Source organism: Phyllobates terribilis, unplaced genomic scaffold (assembly GCF_046119375.1).
Source record: "Phyllobates terribilis strain yellow unplaced genomic scaffold, ASM4611937v1 Scaffold_1__5_contigs__length_1240528914, whole genome shotgun sequence".
Classification (NCBI taxonomy): Eukaryota; Metazoa; Chordata; class Amphibia; order Anura; family Dendrobatidae; genus Phyllobates; species Phyllobates terribilis.
In genome coordinates this window covers 257,947,314-257,972,684 of record NW_027362761.1, presented here as the reverse complement: position 1 = coordinate 257,972,684, position 25,371 = coordinate 257,947,314, and positions in this window count along the sequence as shown.

Genomic DNA, 25,371 nt, shown 5'->3' with positions numbered 1-25,371 from the left:
GCACATGGCCAGATAAGGTTGTAAAATGTTAAAATGACATTTCCCAGTGAATGCATTTGTCTTGGTTGAAAGCAATGCAAAAGTGCAAAAAAGCATTAAAAATGCTACGTGTGAACATAGCCCAAGGTGTGAGGGAGCATTTTTATTTTTGGTTATTTATTTGCCTTATATACAAGTCATTACCTTGGAAAGGATGTTCCTTAACATATTTCCCAGGAAAATCCATTTTGATTTTGTTTTTGTTTGTTTTATTGTGAGTCCGTAAAAGTGGCGTAATATCTCTATCAACATTGTTGACAGCAGTGACCTGGGAGTTAGAAATGCTTCGAGCGGTCTTCCCCATACTGTTCCCATGTCATTTTAGCACTGTTCCCTTTGATTTGGGCAATTTATAGGCCCTCTGTTGACTGCTGGGGGGAGCTGCCGGAAAAATGCTTGAGTTTCCCATAGACTTACATTGGGCTTATTACTCGGTCCGAGCACTCCAGCATTCCAATTTGCTTGACTCGAACAACGAGTACCCGAGCATTTTAGTGCTCGCTCATTACTAAACAAGACAGAATAATGCTCCAAGAAAGACCGCAGAATATTGCTTCAGTTGTATTGTTTTTTAAGCTGGATTGGAGGATAAGCACAAAAGAAATTATTTAGCTTGTTGGGCCCATAATATGGTAATCTGGCAACAAAAGTAGCTGTCAAAATAGAAGCTGCAAATCCAGATATGAAGCACAAAAATATTAACTCTCAAAAAGCTTTGCTTGTCATTATAGAAGAGTTTTTCAATGGATAACAGATTGCAAGATAGCCATCTCCAGACATCAAGGTTTAGAGAAAACATTATGAAAAACCAAGAGAGAAAAAAACATATTATTGAGTCATGTAGCCTTCAAAGGATCTCTCTTTGAATTCAGCAAATAAAATTGACAACCTATTGAGTGTTGTAACAGAAACATAGCAGATTTCAAGCATGGAAAGAATAGCAATGAAGATGTACATAGGCGTGTGAAGGTTAGGGGCTTCCTTTACAGTCATGATGATGAGAAAATTTGTTATAACTGTTAATATATAAACTATAAAGAATATTGAAAAATCTTTAATATGCACACTGTGAGCCGTGGAAAACCCTATAAACATAAATTCAGTCCTAGAGGTTAGGTTCACTCTCAATTCTCTTGATAACTTCTGAAACATTAAGAAAATTGTAGAAGATATAAACTGCTCAAAAAAATAAAGGGAACACTTAAACAACAGAATATAACTCCAAGTAAGTCAAACTTCTGTGAAATCAAACTGTCCACTTAGGAAGCAACACTGATTGACAATCAATTTCACATGCTGATGTGCAAATGGAATAGACAATAGATGGAAATTATTGGCAGTTATCAAGACACCCTCAATAAAGGAGTGGTTCTGCAGGTGGGAACCACAGACCACATCTCAGTACCGATGCTTTCTAGCTGATGTTTTGGTCACTTTTGAACGTTGGTTGTGCTTTCACACTCGTGGTAGCATGAGACGGACTCTACAACCCACAGAAGGTGCTCAGGTAGTGCAGCTCATCCAGGATGGCACATCAATTCGAGCTGTGGCAAGAAGGTTTCCTGTGTCTGTCAGCATAGTGTCCAGAGGCTGGAGGCGCTACCAGGAGACAGGCCAGTACATCAGGAGATGTGGAGGGGGCCGTAAGAGGGCAACAACCCAGCAGCAGGACCCGCTAGCTCCGCCTTTGTGCAAGGAGGAACAGGAGGAGCACGGCCAGAGCCCTGCAAAATGACCTCCAGCAGGCCACAAATGTGCATGTGTCTGCACAAATGGTTTGAAACCGGCTCCATGAGGGTGGTATGAGGGCCTTACATCCACAGATGGGGGTTGTGCGCACAGCCCAACACCTGGCAGGACGCTTGGCATTTGCCACAGAACAACAGGATTGGCAAAGTCACCACTGGCGCCCTGTGCTCTTCACAGATAAAAGCAGGTTCACACTGAGCACATGTGACAGATGTGACAGAGTCTGGAGACGCCATGGAGAGCGATCTGCTGCCTGCAACATCCTTCAGCATGACCAGTTTGGCAGTGGGTCAGTAATGGTTTGGGGTGGGATTTCTTTGGAGGGCTGCACAGCCCTCCATGTGCTCGCCAGAGGTAGCTTGACTGCCATTAGGTACCGAGATGAGCTCCTCAGACCTATTGTGAGACCATATGCTGGTGCAGTTGGCCCTTGGTTCCTCCTAATACAGGACAATGCCAGACCTCATGTGGCTGGAGTGTGCCAGCAGTTCCTGCAAGATGAAGGTATTGTAGCTATGGACTGGCCCACCCGTTCCCCAGACCTGAATCCAATCTGGGACATCAGGTCTCGCTCCATTCAAAAATGTCTCATTGCACCACAGACGGTCCAGGAGTTGGCGAATGCTTTAGTCCAGGTCTGGGAGCAGATCCCACAGGAGACCGCCCGCAACCTCATCAGGAACATGCCCAGGCATTGTAGGTAGGTCATACAGGCACGTGGAGGCCACACACAATACTGAGCCTCATTTTGACTTGTTTTAAGGACATTACATCAAAGTTGGATCAGCCTGTAGTGTGTTTTTCCACTTTAATTTTGGGGGTGACTCCAAATCCAGGCCTCCATTGGTTAATAAATTTGATTTCCATTGATGATTTTTGTGTGATTTTGTTGTCAGCACATTCAACTTTGTACAGAACAAAGTATTCCATGAGAATATTTCATTCAGTCAGATCTAGGATATGTTATTTCAGTGTTCCCTTTATTTTTTTGAGCAGTGTATAAATTTGAATTGTATAGCGATACATAAGCCTTAAAATATTAAAAACGTATGGTATTTATAAATGAGATAAAGTTAACAGATACATTTGGTGTCTACATCAAGCATCCAAACAAAGGTAAGACTTTTATTTGTTCATCGCCCTCACTAAAAGGAATCTGTCATGAGGAACATGACCACAGGCAGAATTGAACAGGAGTTGAATAGATTGATATACATTTTTGGGTGATAATATTTAGTATTTTTATCTTCTATATTGAAATCCCTTGTGTTTGTATGCATGGGAGTCCAGTGAGTGGTCCCAATCTGGGATTGACAGTCTTCTCTGTATGACTGTGCATGCCGAGGTAGTTGTCAATCACTGAGAAATACCTCCCACTGGACTCATTTTCCAGTAAACTTGTATATCATTCTGCTCAGCTTCCCTATATTTCTATCAGGCTGTCCACAGATCGGACTGCATGTTCAATGTGACAGATTGCCTTTAACATTGATTTTAATTGTCTCCATTTACAATTCATACCGGAATGTTCCCTTTTGTAGTCCTCATTATTAATTAAATCAAGCAGACAAAAGAAAAAAGTGAGCCATTTTGAAAATATAATTTGCCAAATTTTCACAAATAATAAGTAAATTTGCATGATTTTCAATATTCAAAAGCTTGTAATTGCTCAGAAAATATCAGTCTCGGAATATGATTAACCTATGCCACATAATGCACAGATGAAATAACGACAAGTTGGCGAATGAAACGTCGAGCCTGGGAGCCTGTAAGCTCAGGAAATTTGTGTAGCAACTTTCCACAGTCAGAAAACACTGACCTGGACAGTGGATTGGGGTTGTATGAAGTAATCTGTTCCTATCTATCCACTAGATGTTAAAGTTGCATCGTATTACAGAGAAGCCTGCGCGAGCATGCAAACAGACATTAGCCTACTCTTTGAAGTTTCAGCAGTATGGGAAGTGGTTTCTTGTCATGGTTTTTTTTTCTGTGAACCACAAAATCGAATCTCAAAGTGGTTTAATTCACTTTTAAATGCAAATTTTGGGAAATTTGACTTGAACTCAAGCCGCACTAATCGATCCACTAATCTCTATTTTGGACACATAGTGAGCAAAGAGGGAGTCTAGCCTAAGTACTGAAATATACTGGAGGGCTCTGCAGTGGCCCAAAATATGCAGTGTGTCTGAAGCTTTCTAGGTTTAGTCAATTTGAGCCTTCCAGGAATTAACGAAGATTTTGACCTGTGTTCTTATTCTGGCTTATTTCAGTAAGCTATTTGCCTAACACAACAATGGCAGTCTGAAGGTGGTGGGTGGTATACTGATCTAAGTTCAAGATGGCAAAGAGCCAGTGATCTAGGATAAAAAGAAGAATCCTGACAATTACAGCTTCAGATGCTGGTAGTCATATGATTAGTTATGGAGAATTTGACTTCCTTATTGGTGAGAAATCACCTTGTAGGTTGAAAAAAAATTGGCCAAGACAGGTGCCCTGGAACAGTATTGGATGGCCCAACTGAGAAAATGTAACTGCAAGGTGCAATAACATCCACGTAATAGAAACATAAACACCAATGCCCTATTTCACCACCCTGTTGAGCATGTCAACAGCGGCCATTGCTAGATCTACATTGTGAGACATCTCCTTGCCTTTTCCTTTCTAATTATATACCATACGGCTTCTGCCGCTGCCACAATAGTCACACGTCTTTTGGCTGTACTCTATATTTTATTGTCATAATGAATTGTTGCTGGGAAGCATAGCCTCTTGAGGGTACACAGACATGAAGCATCTCCAAAAATAAGACTAAGTTTTTTCATAGCCTGCTTCATTGCTTCTTCACTTTCAAAACAATAAAATATGATATAAAATAAAAATTTTATGAAAAAATATTTCGGCTTCGGCTTGTAGCAGTGTGTGGGACTTGTTCTATTAGTCCATCTATACTAACCTCCACCAGGTTGCAAATTCAATATAATTTTTATCTGCATCTAGCTCTGAAAAAATATTTCGGCTTGTAGCAGTGTGTGGAACTTGTTCTATTAGTCCATCTATACTAACCTCCACCAGGTTGCAAATTCAATATAATTTTCATCTGCATCTAGCTCTGAAAAAATATTTCGGCTTCGGCTTGTAGCAGTGTGTGGGACTTGTTCTATTAGTCCATCTATACTAACCTCCACCAGGTTGCAAATTCAATATAATTTTTATCTGCATCTAGCTCTGAAAAAATATTTTGGCTTCGACTTGTAGCAGTGTGTGGGACTTGTTCTATTAGTCCATCTATACTAACCTCCACCAGGTTGCAAATTCAATATAATTTTTATCTGCATCTAGCTCTGAAAAAATATTTCGGCTTCGGCTTGTAGCAGTGTGTGGGACTTGTCCTATTAGTCCATCTATACTAACCTCCACCAGGTTGCAAATTCAATATAATTTTATCTGCACCTAGCTCAAAAAAAATATTTCGGCTTCGGCTTGTAGCAGTGTGTGCGACTTGTTCTATTAGTCCATCTATACTAACCTCCACCAGGTTGCAAATTCAATATAATTTTTAGCTGCATATAGCTCTGAAAAAATATTTTGGCTTCGGCTTGTAGCAGTGTGTGAGACTTGTTCTATTAGTCCATCTATACTAACCTCCACCAGGTTGCAAATTCAATATAATTTTTAGCTGCATCTAGCCCGGAAAATAATTTTAGGCTTAGTAGCAGTGTGTGGTACTCATTGTTAGAGATGAGCGTTGTTCTACTCGAACTGTTCGCCAATCTCAAATTCGAGCTGTTTTGGGCGGTGTTCGAGCCGTTCAGCGAACACGAACAATTTGAGAAAAATTCGGCTGTTCGAGGTTATGTTCGATAACTGTTCGTGCACCAAAATCATAACTGGATTTTTTCTCAGTAATGATGAAAATTAATGTTAATACGCAGTTTGAGTGTACAGCGGGGTGGGGGGAGGGGCAGGGGATGGATCTCTGCAGGAACAATGAAGATCTCCATTTTTTTTTCTCTTTCCCGCATTTGCAGTGGGGAGGTGCAATCTGTCAGCCTATCAGCAGCGCACACACGGAGCGAAGTGCTTTTTTTCACACAAGAGAGGGAATGTGTCATTGGCAGTGTATGTCACATGTCCTTGCCCTATAAGACCAAGCCATTTTCCCCGTCGCCACCATTTTCTCACTGCTGCAGCTGCGTGTTAGACGGCACCGCTGTTGCTGTGTGCGCTATACCTTGTTAATTTCAAGCCAATTTTCGCACAAACCTACAGATAGCATGGGAGTAGGGAATAGTTGTGATTGCAGTCCTTTTAAGGACTAGGTTACAGCATTTCCTACGACTTTTATCAGGCAGGTCTGTGCTTTTAAATAGATAGATTGTGGAAGTAAAGACTAATTGTAATTGGAGTCCTTTTCAGGACTAGGTTACATCAGTTCCTATCAGTTTTTGCCAGGCAGGTCTGTGCCAGTGCTGTGCAAGTTTTTTTCACAGCATTTGGCTGAATCTAGCAAAGCTAATCCTTTTTGGCCTATTGCAGAGTGTGTTAGTCAGTGGAGTAGCCTATCTGTGTTGCAAGATATACCACCTGTGTATAGAATACCAATTTTTTTACTGCACCTAGTGAAGTAAAATCTTTTGGGCATAGCATCATTCTATTAGTCCATCTATACTGACCTCCATCAGGTTGCAAATTGAATATAATTTTTTTCTGCATCTAGCTCTGAAAAAATATTGGGCTTCTAGCTGTGTGTGGGACTTGTTCTATTAATCCATCTATACAGACCTCCATCAGGTTGCAAACTGAATATATTTTTTTCTGCATCTACCTCTGAAAAAATATTGGGCTTCTAGCTGTGTGTGGGACTTGTTCTATTAATCCATCTATACAGACCTCCATCAGGTTGCAAGCTGAATATATTTTTTTCTGCATCTACCTCTGAAAAAATATTGGGCTTCTAGCTGTGTGTGGGACTTGTTGTATTAGTTCATCTATACTGACCTCCATCAGGTTGCAAACTGAATATATTTTTTTCTGCATCTACCTCTGAAAAAATATTGGGCTTCTAGCTGTGTGTGGGACTTGTTCTATTAATCCATCTATACAGACCTCCATCAGGTTGCAAACTGAATATATTTTTTTCTGCATCTACCTCTGAAAAAATATTGGGCTTCTAGCTGTGTGTGGGACTTGTTGTATTAGTCCATCTATACTGACCTCCATCAGGTTGCAAACTGAATATATTTTTTTCTGCATCTACCTCTGAAAAAATATTGGGCTTCTAGCTGTGTGTGGGACTTGTTGTATTAGTCCATCTATACTGACCTCCATCAGGTTGCAAACTGAATATATTTTTTTCTGCATCTACCTCTGAAAAAATATTGGGCTTCTAGCTGTGTGTGGGACTTGTTCTATTAATCCATCTATACAGACCTCCATCAGGTTGCAAACTGAATATATTTTTTTCTGCATCTACCTCTGAAAAAATATTGGGCTTCTAGCTGTGTGTGGGACTTGTTGCATTAGTCCATCTATACTGACCTCCATCAGGTTGCAAACTGAATATATTTTTTTCTGCATCTACCTCTGAAAAAATATTGGGCTTCTAGCTGTGTGTGGGACTTGTTGTATTAGTCCATCTATACTGACCTCTATCAGGTTGCAAACTGAATATATTTTTTTCTGCATCTACCTCTGAAAAAATATTGGGCTTCTAGCTGTGTGTGGGACTTGTTCTATTAATCCATCTATACAGACCTCCATCAGGTTGCAAACTGAATATATTTTTTTCTGCATCTAGCTCTGAAAAAATATTGGGCTTCTAGCTGTGTGTGGGACTTGTTCTATTAATCCATCTATACAGACCTCCATCAGGTTGCAAACTGAATATATTTTTTTCTGCATCTAGCTCTGAAAAAATATTGGGCTTCTAGCTGTGTGTGGGACTTGTTCTATTAATCCATCTATACAGACCTCCATCAGGTTGCAAACTGAATATATTTTTTTCTGCTTCTACCTCTGAAAAAATATTGGGCTTCTAGCTGTGTGTGGGACTTGTTCTATTAATCCATCTATACAGACCTCCATCAGGTTGCAAACTGAATATATTTTTTTCTGCATCTACCTCTGAAAAAATATTGGGCTTCTAGCTGTGTGTGGGACTTGTTCTATTAATCCATCTATACAGACCTCCATCAGGTTGCAAACTGAATATATTTTTTTCTGCATCTACCTCTGAAAAAATATTGGGCTTCTAGCTGTGTGTGGGACTTGTTGTATTAGTCCATCTATACTGACCTCCATCAGGTTGCAAACTGAATATATTTTTTTCTGCATCTACCTCTGAAAAAATATTGGGCTTCTAGCTGTGTGTGGGACTTGTTGTATTACTCCATCTATACTGACCTCCATCAGGTTGCAAACTGAATATATTTTTTTCTGCATCTACCTCTGAAAAAATATTGGGCTTCTAGCTGTGTGTGGGACTTGTTCTATTAATCCATCTATACAGACCTGCATCAGGTTGCAAATTGAATATAATTTTTTTCTGCATCTAACCCAGCCAATAGTTTTGGCCTAATACCACAGTTTGGCCACTCAGCTCTGCTCGGTTCCCATCCATTGTTTTTTTGTGCAAACAACTCCAGAGTTGTGAATTAGTTAACCACCAAAATGAGTGGAAAAAGGCCTGCTGCTGGTGGAAAGGGGAATAGGCGTGTTGGGAAGGGGAAAAAAGGTTGTGTCCGTGGGGTAGGTGTTAAAGCAACAGTAACATCTGCAGAAGAAAGACCATCTTCCAGCCAAACTAAAATGTCTACTTCTTTTAGCGGACAATGTGATAAGATCCCTTTCTTAAGGCCACGCCAATCGCTACAAATTCCAGATGAGGCACAAAAACAGCAGGTGCTTCAACGGATATCAAGTGCTCCTTTAAGTGGGCTCTCCTCCACATCAACTTCAACATCACAAATACTCCAGTCCTCAAAGGTGTCACCCCAATCGCACTTGCTTCCTCACAGCTCCCAAATCTCCAGCTGCCCGTCTGAGTATGAGGTAGAACAGATGGTTGAGTCTGCAGAGCTGTTTACTCATACTATAGCCTGGGAATCAGAGGTCGACTCCAGCGCTTCTGTGAATCCAGACGAGGAAATGATCTGCACTGATGCCCAGAATCTTTATGAGTCGGATCCAGGACCAGACGCAGAAGGTTCTGACCATAATGTAGACCCTCATTCCCAAACTGTAACTCCTGTTGGTAGAGACAATGAGGAAGACGATGATAAGACTCAAATACCTGATTGGAGCGACAACTTTAGTTTTTTGTCAGGGCAGGAACAGGTTGGCTCTGAGGACGACGGGTGTGATAATGCACAGGGTGATGATGATGAGGTTGGAGATCCCACTTACTGTCAACCCACAGTCAGCCAAGAGATGAGGTCAGCAGAGGAGGTGGAGGAAGATGCTAGTGACGACGAGGTCAGGTTGCGCCTTCCTGGACAGAGACGTAGTACTGGAAACACGTCAACAACTGCATCCCCAAACACAGCTCTGCCTCTCACCACAAGTCGTGGTGGCTCTTCAGGTCGCATGGGTGCTAAGCCTTGCATAGCCTGGGCATTTTTTCAGATCGATAAAGATGACCCAACTCGTGTTATCTGTAACATTTGTCATCAAAAGCTAAGTAGAGGCCAAAAAATACATAGTTTGAGTACTTCATGCATGAACCGGCACATGGACATGAAGCATAAGTTGCAGTGGGAAGCTCAGTGTGCTACAATGCGGCCTAGCCGGCCGGGCCAACCACCGTCTGCCATATCTTGTGCATCCGCGGCCTCTTCATCCTCTGTGACTGGGGGGACAGCAGTCACACCTGTTTTGGGGCGCAGACCTGCCACCTCTTTACCCGCAACAGCCAGCGTGATTGGCAGGTCATCATTTTCTTTGGAGGTGGTAACACCAGCTGGTGTTGAGCGCTGTCCGACATCGATAGCACCACCTTTGGATCAAGGCAACCTAACATGTCCGCCTGCATCTTCCTCACAGACCGGCAGTTTGCCGGGGACACCCTTATCAACCCCGTCTAAGCACAATAGCCAGCCCTCGGTCCCTCAGATGTGGACAAGTAAAAGACCATTTCCTCCTAGCCATGAGAAAGCTAAGAGGTTGAATTTCACCATCTGCAAGCTCTTGGCTACAGAAATGCTGCCTTTCCGCCTGGTGGACACAGAGGATTTTCGAGACCTTATGTCCGTCGCAGTGCCCCAGTACCAGATGCCCAGTCGGCACTACTTCTCAAAGAAAGGTGTGCCTGCGCTCCACCAGCATGTCACACACAACATCACCGCTTCTTTAAGAAACTCTGTGTGTGACAGGGTGCATTTCACCACAGACACTTGGATGAGTAGGCATGGACAGGGGCGTTACATGTCGCTGACTGGGCACTGGGTAACTATGGTGACAGCAGGACAAGGGGCTGCTGTCCAAGTCTTGCCGTCCCCACGAGTTGTGCGTCAATCCTCTTTATGTCAAAGTTCCTCCACTGCTTCTGCCTCCTCAACCTCCTCTCGGTCTTCCACCTGCACCCAAAGCCTGTCTGGTCATGCCACAAGCTTTCTAACTGCGCAGAAGGGATCCTGCACACCTCCTTACTATGCTGGCAGTAGGGCTCAACGTCATCAGGCGGTTTTTACATTGAAATGTCTGGGAAATGTGAGTCACACAGCTGAGGAGTTGTGGTCAGCTCTGGAGAACCAATTTCATGAATGGTTGTCTCCACTTGACCTGAAACCAGGGAAGGCCGTGTGCGACAATGCTGCAAACCTGGGTGCGGCCCTTCACCGGGGCAATGTCACACACGTGCCTTGTATGGCTCACGTGTTGAACCTGGTTGTCCAGCAATTTTTAGCCCACTATCCCAGACTAGATGGCCTTCTGCAGAGGGCACGGTCGCTGTGTGCTCACTTCCGCCGTTCGCATCCCGCAGCTCAGCGACTTACATCTCTACAGAAGTCGTTGGGCCTGCCACTTCACCGGCTAAAATGCGATGTGCCTACCCGGTGGAATTCAACTCTGCACATGTTGCAGCGACTGTGGCAGCACCGACAAGCCCTGGTGCAATACGTTCTGACGTATAGCCTGGGCCAACGAGATTCAGAGGTGGGGCAAATCACGCTGGAGGAGTGGTCTCAGATCAGGGACCTATGCACCCTTCTGCACAGTTTTGAAATGGCGACGAAGATGTTTAGTGCTGACGATGCCATTATCAGCATGACTATTCCGGTGATTTACATGCTGGAGCACATGTTAAACAGAATTCGGAGTCAGGTGGTGGCACAAGAGGAGGTGGAGGAAGTAGAGGAGGAGGAGTTGTATGCGGAAGGGCTAACATCTGCAAGGTCCAGACGGTCGGCAGCACCAAGGCGGCAGGCATGTGAGGATGGGGGAGATGGTTTTACCAGGGCGCATGGTAGCAGCCAAACTAGTGAGGAAGGTGCAGGAGCCCAGGAAGAAGTGGAGGACGAACTGATGGAAGACTCATTAGATGAGGGAGACCTTGATCACATTTCTGTTGTGCGAGGTTGGGGGGAGAGGACAGAGGAAGGAAGCATGATTGTTACCTCGCCACCAACACAACAGGGACTTGGTGCTCCTGGATGCGCAACACACATGAGTGCCTTCTTGCTGCACTACCTGCAACATGACCCTCGAATTGTGAGAATTAGAAATAATCCTGACTACTGGGTTGCCACACTGTTAGATCCCCGGTACAAAAGTAAATTTGCAGAAATTATTCCTGCCATAGAAAGGGATGCACGCATGCAGGAGTATCAGCAGAGACTGTTGCAGAATCTTACATGTGCTTTTCCACAAAATACCAGTGGTGCACGTAGTGAATCTCACAGTTCCAACTTGCCAACCGTGGGACCGTCAAGTGTTCAGCACTCAAACCGTAACAGAACCACAGTATCTGCTGGTAACATCAATTTTGCGGAATCATTTCACCACTTTTTTAGACCATCCTTTGCAAGGCCACAGGAGACAAGAAGTCTGACACATAGTCAACGCCTAGAGACGATGGTACAGGAGTATCTCCAAGTAAACATTGAAGCCACGACTGTGTCACTGGACCCTTGCTCTTTTTGGGCTTCCAATCTGGATAAATGGCCGGAGCTAGCCACTTACGCCTTGGAGATCTTGTCATGCCCCGCAGCCAGCGTTCTGTCTGAACGTGTGTTCAGCGCTGCTGGTGGTGTGCTGACAGATAAGCGCACGCGGCTCTCCACTGATAATGTAGACAGACTCAAGTTCATAAAGATGAACAAATCATGGATCCGAAACGACTTTTCTACCCCTGTGTCATCCTGGGGAGAGTAAAAGCTTGATGATTGGTTAAAATCACCCTACCAACCGTTTTAAGCTTTCAAATTACTAATCATGTTTATCTGTATCTTGGCTGGAAAATAATTTGGGCTTTGTAGCAGTGTGCAGCACTGATCCTATTAGGCCATCTATACTAAAGCTTCACCAAATTAATAATAATTTTTAGCTGCAGCTAGCTCGGAAAATAATTTTGGGGCTCCGAGATGCGCAAGACACATAAGTGCCTTCTTGCTGCACTACCTGCAGCATGACCCTCATATTGTCAGAATTCGAAGTAATCATGACTACTGGGTTGCCACACTCTTAGATCCCCCAAACTTTTCGATCAACCTTTTCATTTTAATAAAGACCAAAAAAATGGTCATTTTTGAAATTATAAGCATTAGCAGGTTGTTAGAAACTGAAATCAAACAGTTTTCAACTCAAAACTTTATTCTAGGTGATGTTACATTTTCACATAGGACCCCTTGTTCGAAAGGAGCTTCTGAACTCTCTCGTCCATTGAATTTGTCAGGTTTTGGATGGTTTCTGCTTCAATTGTTTTGCATGAGGACAGAATACCCTCCCAGAGCTGTTGCTTAGATGTGAACTGCCTCCCGCCATCATAGACACTCCTTTTAATGATGCTCCAAAGGTTCTGAATGGGGTACAGGTCAGGGGAGAATGGGGGTCACACCATAAGTTTGTCCCCTTTTATGCCCATATCAGCCAGAGATGCAGATGTTTTATGTGCAGCATGAGATGGTGCATTATCATGCAGAAAAATAATCTTGCTGTGAAATACACGGTTCTTCTTCTTGAACCATGGCAGGAAGTGCTGTTTGAGAAAATCCACATACATTATGGAGTTCATCTTTAGCGCCTTCAGGGATCCTAAAGGGGCCGACAATCTCTCTCCCCATGATTCCAGCCCAAAACATTACTCCACCTCCTCCTTGTTGGCGCTGTAGCCGTGTTTGCGTGGGGTGTCCATCAACCAGCCATCCTCCACTCCATCCATCTGGACCATCGAGCGCTGCACGGCACTCATCCGTGGACAAAACAGTTTTGAAATCAGTCTTCATGTAATGTTTGGCCCACTGGAGCCGTTTCTGCTTGTGTGAAGTGGATAGAGGAGGTCGACAGGATGGCGTATGCACAGCTGCAAACCTCTGAAGGACCCTGCATCTTGTTGTTCGGGGGACGTTGGAGGCACAAGCAGCTTCAAAAACTTGTCTGCTGCTATGACAAGGCTTTTTTGCCGCTGCTCTTTCAACCTGACGTAATTGCCTGTAGGAAAGAGTCCTCAATTTGCCCTTATCAGCACGCACACGTGTGTACTGTGAATCAGCTACATACTTCTTGATTGCCAAGACACTTCATCCTGATCATCGCACAATGTTGATTGTAGTCATGCCTTGACCTAAACACTCCACAATTTGTTGCTTCTCAGCAGCCGACACATCCTTTTTCTTTCCCATTTTGGCAGAAAATGTAGGCTGCTTAATAATGTGAGACAGCCTTCTTAAGTAGTCTTGCCTTTCATTGGACACACCTGCCAAACTAATTAGCACAGGTTTCTGCAATTGCTTACAGTGATATAAAGAGCCCTGACACACATCACCATCAATGAGTTTAACTGACAAACAAACAAATTCTTCCCTTATCACTCCTAAACACTTTTTGCATAATAATTTGGAACGCAGTGTACATGTGCTTTTCCACAAAACACCAGTGGTTCACGTAGTGAATCTTACAGTTCTAACTTGCCAACCGTGGTCTGTATGGAGTTGTTCAATAAAGGGCCCAAAATTAAGATAACATAGATGGGAGAGGTCTCTATGAATAGGAATTCCTAAGTATTTGATACCCTGTGAGGGCCAGGCGAAGGGAAAGTTGGACTGGATGGAATCCTATATGGATTTGGGGAGGGAGACATCGAGGGCCTCAGACTTCGCTGCATTGATTTTAAAATTTGACCATGTAACAAAGTGATCTATTTCAGCCATAACAGCATGGATGGATATATGTGATTGAGTGATATATACTAGGACATCATCAGCAAATAGAGAGCACTTGTACTCGGTGCCTCCCACCTCAATCCACCTAATATTGGGGTTATGGCGAATTGATGAGAGCAGGTGCTCCGTCACTAGGATGTATAAGAGAGGGGACAGAGGACATCCCTGCCTTGTCCCATTGGTGATTGTGAAAGGTGATGAAAATGTTCTGATGCACCCCCTGGGCCTTGGGACACCCGGAGCCGGACCCTTTTTGGTGGATGCTGGTGGTTGTAGTCTTCGTGGCGGCGACCCGGTTCCGTGGCTCAGGGTGGTCAAACCAGTGGCGGAACTATTTATGTGGTTTTGATGTTTAAATGTCCGACTACGCCACCCGTGGATTGCGGTCAGAGTGAACCGCCGCTGCAGGGCAGACCGCTGAGGCTGGTGTTGTGGGTGCAGCAGAGCGTAGCATAACTCCCCACGGGAGGAGTATAGCCTCAGGGCAGTGTATGCGGAGGATGGGGGTGATGGTGCAGGGCAGCAGCAGTAACGACACGGAGTCAGTGATGCAGTCCAGGGCCTTTACTCACAGTTCTTATTATCCAGACCACGTCTGCAGGTAACGGCTGCCCACGTCGTACTGTGCTCACCAGGTGAGGGGCTCAGACAACTCCCAGATAACTTTGGAGCGCTTCACAGGACCCCCTTTGTGTGTCCTTTGTCTGGCCTTTCTTACCAACCCTTCTGTCCGGCTGCCTCGGGCCTCCTCTTGGTAAACTTGGCGCCAGTTTCCCTGACCCTATGTGGTGCCTTCCAAGCGGGTGTAGCGAGGGGCTGCGCCACATAAAATGTCACAGCCTCCGGTTTCTAGCTGAGGGTCGTTTCCTGCCTCCACTAGTTTCGGGGACCGGTCTCCCCCTTTGGCCTGACCCCTCCACGCAGGTGGATTCAGGCGTGCGGTGGCGACTCGCCCGTCCACACCCCTGGGATCCCTTCATTCCTCGCTCCTGGAGCCTTCTCCGCTCCTCTTCCTTCCTTCTCCCTCTTCCAGGCCTGGGCCTCTGTTACTAGGCCCGCCTCCGGAGCAGAGCTCATGCAGAGCCCCTGCTCCCTGCCACTTCTGCTCAGACTTCTCTGCACTGAACTAAGATGGTGCCCACCTTTTATACTCCCTTCTCAATGCACCCAGGAACTGCTTCCTCCCTGCTCCTGCACTACAGGGTTCCCCTTCCTCAGTGTTCCCTCCCCCCACTCCAGCCAGGGACAGGGACTGTCGTGCCCATCTCAGAGGCATATTGGTCGCCCTGCCCCACGGCAATGTGGTGTAATGCATGCAGGTGTCGGGTCCTGATCCACACTCCATCCTTACCTGAGAGTGAGATATCACACCTCTGGGTGAGGTGCAATACCTCTGTAGCAACCGAGCCCTCAGGGTGCTACAGTTCCATTTATCTTCAGCCTAGGTGACGTATTGTGATACAGGGCCGTGATTTTGGCTATAAAAGGGTCCCCTAGACCCCTACCCCAAGCTTTTTAAGAGAATCATATATGGCGTGCCAGGAGACTCTATGGAATGCTTTCTCAGCATCCAACGAGAGTATCTAATTACAAATTTTTAACTGCATCTAGCCCAGGAAATACTTTGTGCCTAGTAGCAGTGTCTGCTAGTCAGCGGATTATCCCGGCTGTTAAGCAAGCTACACCACCTGTAGTTTAGACACTTAATTTTTTCAAAGGAAATGCTTCGGGACCATGGGATACTCAGTGAAGAGCATCAGGAGGCACCCCAAGGCATAGGGGCTGGGACTGGCAGTAGGATGCCTTGCGGTGGACAGCCGAGCTCGATCCTTATAAAAGCTTTTTAACTGCAGCAGCTTTAGTGGACGCTACTGGAGCTGGAATTACGCGGCTGTTGGCATGAGACTTGCCCTCCAATAGATCCTTGTAAATGGATTTAAAGTGTATTCATTCAAATTAGAGAGACAATTTAAATTAAAAAGCTTAGAGCTGCCTCCACCACAGGGGGGCTCGCTCGACCCACCAGCGGACAGGCACCAGTATTGGGAGAGGGGGGCTGGCCATCAGGGTTCACACAGGGAGGTGGCACGGGCAGGAGCGGACTGGCCGTGTCGGCTTCTCACTTTTTGGATTTTAGAAGGGCATGACATGCCTATATCTGTGTCTCCCCCTCCTTTTACTCCTCCACCTCTTTTATTTTCGCATGACTATATGTACTTGTCACTTTTCCATGTGTTAGTTATGTCTTCTGAGCAGTTTGTCAGCTTTTGGACACCTTTGAAGGTGTTTTCTATGTGTTTCTATGTGTTTTTGTTTGCCTGCCATTGGTTTTAATGGTGTTCGAAGGTGTTCGACGAACAGTTCGACGAACAGTTCGGCGAACACACGGGTGTTCGACGAACCGAAACGAACTCGAACACTACGGGGGTGGCTCAACACTACTCATTGTATTACGCCATCTATACCAAGCTCTACCAGCTTTGAAATTAATAATAATTTTTAGCTGCATCTTGCCTGGAAAATAATTTTGGGCATATTAGCAGTGTGTGGTACTCATTGTATTAGGCCAATTAATAATAATTTTTAGCTGCATCTAGCCCGGAAAAAAATTTTTCTTCCCAATAGTGGTAGCAATAGAAATATTTGGGTCGCGCTCCTGGCTAACAAAAATATACGCTTCATAACAAAAAACACCAGCCTAGCACACTGTATTAATAAGATGGCATCATCGTCTCTCCCGTCTATGCTGGCTAGCATTCCTGTGCCTAAAACACAATGCATGGGTCTGCGCAAGCCATGATGCTGAGGTGTCTAAAGCTGCTGCTAACGCTTTATCACAATTCAATTGGCAGATTTTCATAGAGTTCCTCCCCAACGCCCACCCATCGGGCAACAGTTGCCCACCCTCCCTATGGGATCTAGTGGCGAATAGTTGATGCCATTAATCAGAGCATCAGTTGCCCTGTCGACGTGGCAAGCATACGGTAAGGCATGGGAAGAGTGGACACGAAGAGTAGTAGGCAGATGGGTTGATCAATGTGAACAAGCCAGATTACAAGTCACCATAGAACTTCTCCACAAGCTAATGATGAGGGGCATATCAGGGGCGTCAGCGCAGCGGTGTCTGACCGGAGTAGCATTTCACTTCCAACTACTGAATTGGGGAGATGTGACAAAGAGATTCATCATCAGACAATCCATAAAAGGGTGGAAAAGGGGTCAGCCAAGTCAGGAGTGTAGACGTCCTGTCCCGTGTCACTATAACTGATTTCTCACATCATGTCCCTAACACCATTAACATGACACTCACAATTTGAAGCAACACTACTGTCTACTGCATTTGCGATCGCCTTCTTTGGGGCGCTATGCATAAGCGAATTAGTCCCTCAATCCAAAATTACCACCAGTGGAGGCTTATTACACCAGGCCGTAGTCATAGCCAATAATGCAATACGTCTACGCATACGCCAATTGAAAACGGTTCCAGCGGGCAGGGGCACTTGGGTACTTCTACAACCCACAAACGGTACACTGAGTCGGGTAACAATAGTAAAAACATATATAACCATCAGATCACAACGGAATTTCTTCCTATCACACATTGATGGAATGCCATTATCAAGATACCAGTTCCAAGCTATATTTAATAAATGCATAACATCGGCAGGCAACCACAAAGATTACGGGACACACTCATTCCGCATAGGCATGGCCACGGAAGCAGCAAGAGCAGGACTGTCAGAAACGGAAGTTCAGAGGATAGGGAGATGGCGATTGACGTGTTTGGCGAGATACATAAGATCGGACTTGTTATCCTAACGTGGTTTGTTTCTTTTACAGGTGACGCTAAGCCAACAGTGTGGGTGATAGGCCAATCGTATATATATTGGGCAGAAAAAAGGGCGAAAGTCCACCCAGGCGGGAGGAAATTAGAGTTTCATAACACATATTTCAACTGGAGAAGTATTAGAGACCTGCTATGGCCACAGGTACTAATGGAGGTAATCAAGGTAGGGAGAGAGGCAAGAGGTCCGGTCATCTTAGTTATACAGGCCCGGGAAACGACCTAGGTCATCACAAGAGCGCATAACTAATGGCAATAATGAAACTAGACACTGAGCGCTTCAGAGAATTTTTCACAAAACTAACTATAGTATGGTCAGAGATTGTGCCGATAGCGGTATGGCAAGGTGCGCGAGACATCACGGCCATCGAACGGACAAGGCGGGTAATAAATATTCCGATGGCAAAATTTAGAAGAGACAGAGGCGGTGTAGTGATACAACACCGACAACTGGAAAGGAGATAAAGCAGGCCTCATACGGCCCGACGGTGTTCACTTAATGGATATTGGACTGGACATATTCCTGTCAGGACTCCAGGATGGAGTGGAACAAGCGTTAAGAGTGATGGATGGGGGTCAGAGTCCTGCATACGAGTACGCAGGATCCTCCGTAGCCTGGAAATAGAAAGGACATGTTGGAGAGTTACACTTGTTGGCCAACTTGCCGGTGTGGAGACCCAGGGCATGCTGCAACAAGCTGAATTATTTTAGAAATAAAATGCCTTTCTAATGGAATGAGTATAAAGAGTTAATAAAGCTGTGACCGATCCTCACCCATCCAGTTGTAAGAGTTACATTATTGTATTGTCAAGGAAAGGTGGGCGGTAGGGGGACTGAGCGTCTGGGTTTGGTTGGGGGTCCCCACAGTCTGCCTAGGCTAGATGCATTTAAAAATTCTTATTAGATACACAGGCGGTGCAGCTTGCTTCGCAGCTGGGCTACTACGCCCAAAGTATTGCCTAGGCTAGATGCAGTTAAAAATTCTACGCTGACTAGCAGACACTGAAGCTTTGGAGCAGACCTCTGAGTAAACAGCTCTTCAGACTCAACCATCTGTGTTACCCCAAGCCATAGTGTATGTAGTTTCTTACAGTTAAAAGGGGGGGGGGTAGCGACCCAACCCACCTGGAATTAACGATGCCAACATCACGTAAAACACAGCAAGGGGACTCCAAAAGGAGTCTCCATTTTTTCCAAAAATTGTGGCACACTTAAGTGGCATCAATTGCCCCACAGTTGCTTAAAACGGTTGGTGAGGTGATTTTACCAAATCCTCAAGTCTACCCAGGATGACACAGGGGTAGAAAAGTCCTTGCGGATCCGTTATTTGTTCATCTTTATGAACGTGAGTCTGTCTGCATTCTCAGTGGACAGCCGCGTGCGCTTATCTGTCAGCACACCACCAGCAGCACTGAACACACGTTCAGAGAGAACGCTGGCTGCAGGGCATGACAAGATCTCCAAGGCGTGAGTGGCAAGCTCCGGACATTTTTCCAGATTGGAAGCCCAAAATGAGCAAGGGTCCAGTGACACAGTCATGGCTTCGATGTTCACTTGGAGATACTCCTGTACCATCCTCTCTAGGCGTTGACTATGTGTCAGACTTCTTGTCTCCTGTGGCCTTGCAAAGGATGGTCTAAAAAAGTGGTGAAACGATTCCACAAAATTGCTGTTACCAGCAGATACTGTGTTACTGTTACGGTTTGAGTGATGAAGACTCGACAGTCCCACGGTTTGCAAGTTAGAACTGTGAGATCCACTACGTGCACCACTGGTGTTTTGTGGAAAAGCACATGTAAGATTCTGCAACAGTCTCTGCTGATACTCCTGCATGCGTGAATCCCTTTCTATGGCAGGAATTATTTCGGCAAATTTACTTTTGTACCGGGAATCTAAGAGTGTGGCAACCCAGTAGTCAGGATTACTTCGAATTCTGACAATCCGAGGGTCATGTTGCAGGTCGTGCAGCAAGAAGACACTCATGTGTCTTGCGCATCCAGGAGGACCAAGTCCTTGTTGTGTTGGTAGCGAGGTAAGAATCATGCTTCCTTCCTCTGCCCTCTCCCCCCAACCTCGCACAACAGAAATGTGATCAAGTTCTCCCTCATCTGATGAGTCTTCCATGCCCATCGCCAGTTCGTCCTCCTCTTCTTCCTCGGCTCCTGCACCTTCCTCAACAGTTTGGCTGCTACCATGAGCCCTGGTTAATCCCTCTCCCCCACCCTCCCATGCCTGCCGCAGGGCTGGCTCCAGGTTATTGTGGGCCCTGGGCGAAAGAGTCTCAGTGGGCCTCTTTAGCACGTACCACGATTCATGATGCACAGATACGGCAGAGAAATTATGCATATACACATTATACGGCCACATGACCTACACATTATACATATACACATTATACGGACACATGACCTACGCATTATACATATACACATCATATGGACACATGACCTGCACATTATACATATACACATTATATGGACACATAACCTACGCATTATACAGACACATGACCTACGCATAAACACATTATACAGAGACATAATCTTTTAGCACATTATACAAATACATTATCTATATACACATGACCATATATATATAACTACACACATTATACTGGGACATGACATATACATACTTACTCTCTTCATCAGCATTTATCCAGTGGCAGCAGTGGGGGATTCCTGACCTTGGAAATCAGCAGTAGGAGCAGCTTGTACACCCTGTCAGCCCTGCACACCCTCCCCCGTCACGACTGCTGAGCTGTCTGTAACATTACAGGAGGTGGGGGATGGGGTGCTGTGCAGGCACAGAGGAGAGAGTTGTGATCTCTATCTCCTCTCCCTAAAGCCGGTGGCTATATTCCCTGACAGACCAGGCCTGAGGCCTCATTAACCTCCTTCCTCCCTGTCGTCACTGCATTCTTGATCTTCTATCCTTTGGATTACGATATCGGAGAGAGAGTGAGACACAGGACAGGATGTGTGTCAAACAAGCTCTAAACTTTATTACAAAGCATGGGTTTTATATTCACTCTGAAGGCAGGAAACGGATTTACCATATATGGTTTGATTATACAATTTTAGCACACAAAGACTAACTTCTATTCTCGTGCTTGTGTTGAAACATTCAATCGGACACATTGAATTAGACACATTAAATCAGATACATTCTGATGACTGGCAAGGACGCATTATTGATTCAAGAAGGAACATTCATAGCTGGTGTTTTTTTTGACCTAAAGTAACTTTCAGACTTATATAGCATAGATGGGGCCTTTGAACTTAAGGGGCCTCATCTTCTGCTATAACATTCCATCCTTTTGTTCCTTCATTTATCAATATGTTTTTCTATATTTCCTTATAGTACACCGCTGAATACACATTAGAAAAAGATTAAAAACCAAATAAACCGCAAGACACATTAGCAAAACCTGTAAAATAGCTTTCACTATACCAGCCAACCACCCACCGATACCTTTAAACCAATTTGCGGGATTTAGAAAGGAAAAGGTGTTTGCCCACCAGGAATCCTGATTCTTGAGGTTGGCCTCATCATAAAGCTTCCTTAATTTTACCACATCTTCCAACTTATGCTTCAGCGTCAGTACACTAGAATTGTCTATGTAATGGCAGCATGCGGGCCCTATTATCTGGCACATCCCTCCTTGTGCTGCTGTTAAATAATCTAGTACAAGGGTATGTTAGTTCGTGACAATAATCAATTGATTCTGTACTGCAAGAGATCCGTTAACTACTTCTAAAATATCCCAAATCTGATCATCAAGATAGTCCGTAGCTTCTACTAATTTATCCCACGTTTGTGTCAACATAGGGTATATAAACAATGCACTGAAAAATTTGTTTACCCCTCCCATTTGAACTATATGGGGTCTCCCACTTGGTCTTTCTTTATTGTCTGCTGATCGCTTATGCAGTGTATGTTTTGGGATAGACAAAGGATCTAGCTGGTCTGGAGTAACAATATAAGTTGCGGGGGTCAATCTGGCTAAGGTACAAGTTCCTGTTACTCCTACTGGGAGCCACTTGAAAGCCTTGTCTCCACATACCCAATACATGGATGCGGGGAGATTCCATAATGCTGAATGTTGCAGTATTAGACGGTGAACTAAATCAACAAACTTAGAAACATTTGACATCATGCACCACCCAGGCTGCTGACCTAAGGGAGAACAATAGCCAGCATCAGGATTGCCACACGTAGGTGCACCTTTCTGATAACTTGAGCTTTCATTACACTGTAGATTGCCAGGTATTTTGGCACAGGTATCACTTGTCCCGTTTTTAAAATAGACATTATTCACCCAATAAGAAGTGTGTAGATATCTTTCCAACAGGGAAGGTTTAAAGGCATCACTACTGTCTGAGGTGGGCTTGAAACTTACTTTTAACCCTTGTTGTGGTATCTTACCAAAATCAGTAATTTTTGTTTTGTTTCGGGGTACCCACTCCCCTCCTTTAAATGCTAAATACAACCTGGGAATTATTTGACCCGTCAGGTTCCCTTGCCACCACGGAAATTCTGTCCATCCTACTACGGGAATCCCAACAGTGGTATTCCACAGTCTCTGTGTGGCATTATTGGCCCAAGTATCTGAACAGTTCACCCAAAAATTTATCTCTTCCCATGAGACTGGAACAGCGAGAAAGGGTATGCTATTGGACGTCACAGGGGCATGTGTACATATCCAACAATTAGCAATGGTCTGGTTTTGCTCCTTTAGTCCATCGATTAGAGCAAGATGGTGTCTAATAAATCTATTGTCATCTCCATCCATGGTGCCTAACGTAGTCCAAGCACCTGTGGTCGCAAGTATGCAGGTAAGTATAAACAATGTCTTCATTCTTTGTCCGCTGGTTCTCCTAGTATCTTTTTGCAATGGGACGCGTGGATCCAGGTCTCTTTTCCCTCTAGTTTAACGGCTGTACTTGTGGTCAGCAGAACTTGAAAGGGTCCGTCAAACCGTGGATCTAGGCTTTTCCTCACGTGTCTTTTTATAACCACCCAGTCTCCAGGTTGCAGCGTATGGCTGCTAGAGTCTTGATCTGGATCTGGAAGAGAACTGAAGACATTATCATGTACTTGCTTAATCTTTTTGTGTTAAGCCCTCACGTAGGAACTTAGCACATGGTTGTTCATTTCTAATGCTTGCGGATAGAAACACCCTAGGCTGGGTACGTTGCCAAACAATATCTCATATGGGGAGAGTCCAGTCTTTTTATTAGGCGTGTATCTTACTGAAAACAGAGCAAGCGGTAAACAGTCCGGCCATGGTTTTCCTGTCTCAGCCATGGCTTTCTGAATTTTTAATTTCAATGTCCCATTCAGTCTTTCCACTTTACCACTACTTTGTGGGTGATATAGGGTGTGGAATGCTTGTTGAATTCCTAGAGCTGACATGACTTCATTCATTATTTCACCTGTGAAGTGTGTACCTCTGTCACTCTCAATTACCTCTGGTACCCCATACCTGCAAACCACCTCCGCAAGCAGTTTCTTTGCGGTTGCCGCAGCCGTGGCTTTGGCAATCGGGAAAGCCTCTGGCCATCCTGAGAACAAATCAATACAGACCAACACATATTCCCATGATCCTGACTTTGGCAGCTGAATATAATCAATTTGCAGTCTCTGGAATGGATAGAGGGGCCGGGGGGTGTGTTTGGGTGTTGTTTTAACTACTCTACCCTGATTATGTGTAGCACATATCATGCACCCTTGTACCAGGTTTTCAATACAGGTGGAGAATCCTGGTGCCACCCAATGTTTCTGCATCACACTCATCACACCCGTTTTAGATTGGTGTGTCGGCCCATGTAGTATCTGGGCAGCTGCTGGGTACAGTGCCCTTGGAAGGCATCGTCGTGTCCCTTTCCCCCATACCCCATTTGCTTCATTCAGGCATGCACCTTCCTTTAACCACTTATCAACCTCCTCCTTTCGAGCCTGAGCCTGCATTTGGGATAAGATGTCCTCTGACACAAAGGGGTTTTTAGGGGCACTTATCTGATGTACTGTTGACCCTTGTTGCGGCTTACAGGCTGCTGTTTTTGCCGCTGCATCTGCCATCGCGTTTCCTCTGCTTACCTGGTCGGTGCGTCTGGTATGTGCTCTTATCTTTATGACAGCTACTTGTTTGGGTAGTTGTAGTGCATCAATTAACTGCTGGACTGCATCAGCATTCTTTATGGGGTGTCCTGCTGCCGTCAGGAAACCTCTTGACTTCCATATTGGACCAAAATCATGCGATATACCGAATGCGTACCTAGAATCTGTGTAAATGTTAACAATACTACCTTCCGCTAGTTTACAGGCCTCGGTTATGGCCCTAAGTTCGGCTTCTTGAGCCGACTGGTGTGGGAGCATTGGTTCTACCTTGATTACTGCATTGAGGGAGACAACTGCATATCCAGTATGGAAGGTACCTGAATCGTCCTGATGACGGGATCCATCTACAAAAAATTCAAAATCTGCATTTTGTAATTCATGTTCAAATACAGTAGGTAAACCTGCCATTTCTTGTGCCATCATTTGTACACAGTCATGAGGAACTTCCTCTCTTGGATCTTCCTTAAAAAGCACAGTACCTGACTCCTCCTTCAGATCCGAGAGAGGTAACAAAGTTGCTGGGTTCAGAGTAGTACACCTCTGTAAAGAAACATTGGGAGGCATTAACAGTGCACATTGTAACCTGAGATGACGTGCTGCTGAGAGGTGAGCGGGTTGCACTTGGTTCAATATAGTGTAGACATCATGAGGTGTTAGAACGGGGAGCGGGTGGTCAAGAACAATGTCTGCGGATTTATGGAGTAATAGTCCAACAGCATGCAGAGCACGTACACAGGATGGTGCACCTCTGGCTACCGCATCTAATCTGCCACTAAAATAGGCAACAGGTCTCTGATTATCACCGTGTGTTTGAGTTAAAACTCCTGCTGCATGTCCAGCTTGCTCATGAAGGTACAGAGTAAATGGGAGCTCATAATTAGGGGTACCCAAAGCTGGAGCGGCCAAAATACGGTTCTTGAGAGAATAGAAACAGTCTATTGCCTCTGATGTTAGTACAAAAGGTGTTGGAGTAAGACAGTCATAGAGGGGCTGCATTAAAACAGAGACTGCATGAATCCACTGTCTGCAATAGGAGACCAGTCCAAGAAAAGTTCTGAGGGCTGCAACATTAATGGGGACGGTGAATGCCTGTACTACTTGTTTACGTGCATTTGTCAAATGACGAGCTCCTGGTGTAATGCAATGTCCCAAAAAGGTGACTGAAGATTTACAAAACTGAAGCTTATCTTTCGATGCCTTGCAGCCAGCGTGATAGAGAAACAACATAAGCGATATAGT